The sequence below is a fragment of the Bison bison genome, unplaced genomic scaffold, assembly GCF_000754665.1.
Source record: "Bison bison bison isolate TAMUID 2011002044 unplaced genomic scaffold, Bison_UMD1.0 scf7180017864313, whole genome shotgun sequence".
Taxonomy (NCBI): domain Eukaryota; kingdom Metazoa; phylum Chordata; class Mammalia; order Artiodactyla; family Bovidae; genus Bison; species Bison bison.
In genome coordinates this window covers 1,113,785-1,115,328 of record NW_011494885.1, presented here as the reverse complement: position 1 = coordinate 1,115,328, position 1,544 = coordinate 1,113,785, and the positions used below count along the sequence as shown (strand labels likewise).

The 1,544-nt window shown below is 59.6% G+C and overlaps 1 protein-coding gene across 2 annotated transcripts in view; it reads left to right on the top strand.

The window, feature by feature from the left end:
* The window catches only part of KCNN4 (potassium intermediate/small conductance calcium-activated channel, subfamily N, member 4), a 15,925-nt gene that overhangs the window by 3,227 nt on the left and 11,154 nt on the right, over positions 1–1,544 (top strand). The window lies entirely within an intron of this gene.

Here is a 1,544-nt window from a genome sequence, read left to right as displayed (position 1 = left end):
CCTCAGAATCTATTTAGTCTGAGAAATAAGGGAGAGGTAGGTTTCTCGCAGGCTGAGCTCCTGGGTCCCGGGGAGGAGAGGCTGGGGGCCTGGGCTCCTGGGTTTGAAGGGGAGGGCACCTTAGAATGTGTGTAGGGGAAGAGGGGCTGACTTTGAGGATAGTGTGCGTAGGGAAGGAAAGGACAGGTGGGGCCGGGACAGGTCTGAGCAGGCTTCCAGCACATTCCAGCCCGGGTCCGGGCTATGATGGGGGCAGATGAAGGACATGGGTCAGAACTGGCAGCTGCAGGACGGGACGGAATTGCTCAACAGGAAAGGAGGGGCTGCAGATCTGTCTGGGGTAAGGGGTGTGGAACTGGGCTCGTCGGGGGGCTCTCGATTTGAGGGTTGAGGTGGGGGCATTCCCGGGGACAAGGCTCAGGCTTGGATTTGGGAGTGGGAGAGGCAGGCAGCTTTGAAGTACCCAGGAGCCCCACGGAGGGTCGGGGCAGACTGGCTTCCTCTGGCCGGGTGAGGGCAGCGGGCACTGAGGGGGTGGGGCCGCCGAAGCCCAGGCCAACAGGAAGCATGGCCCAGCTGACCCGCCGCTCCCAGGCTTCAGCACCCCGCCCAGCAGGGGAGGTGAGGCTAAGGGGGCAGATGCTATGGGTCGGGGGTCTTTCCTTCACCATCCAGTCTCTCTACCCTCTCACCTCCCCCTGCTTCCCTCCACTGCCCACCAGGCTGCTGCCTCCAGCAGGGCGACTCTGGCATCTGCTGCAGCTCTCTGGGCCCGTTTTGTCAACTGGAAATTGGGGGTGAGGGTTGAAATAGATGACCCGAAGGGTCATCCTCAGCCCCCTTTCTATGACCACCTTGACAATACCCATGTCCCCTCCCCACCTCCATCACAATCCATCACAGTCTAATGAATTCATTCTGCAGGGATCCAGACACCTGCTGGTAGCAGGGAGGGGCTGGAGGAGAGGCAGGGGCCAGAGCCCACTGAGACAGGGGAACGTGACTGATGCAGCCGGGCAGGAGAGGGAGGGTGGTGAGGGGTACAGAGAGGCTACCCAGGTGGTGCTAGTGGTAAAGAACCCGCCTGCCAATGCAGGAGACATAAGAGACACTGTTTTCATCCCTGGGTTGGGAAGATACCCTGGAGGAGGGCATGGCAATCCATTCCAGTATTCTTGCCTGGAGAATCCCATGGACAGAGGAGCCTGGCGGGCTACAGTCCAAAGGGTCACACAGAGTCGAACACGACTGAAGCGACTCAACACACGCACAAACACACAGAGGCAGAGATACACAGAAAGACACAGAGAGAGACCAAGGCAAAGATGCAGTGAGAGACAGCGTGCTACGGACAGACAAGGGGGTGCAGGATTCGGGGCAAAAGGAATTGCAAAGGAGAGAGGACCACCAGAGAAGTGGACGACAGAGCTGGGAGAGGGCTGGGTCAGGTGGGGTGCTGGTTGAGACAAACTAAAGAAAGGGAGAGGGAACTGGGGAGCCATAGAAGGATGAGGGGGTGGGGGAGGGCTAGGGACAACAGCACC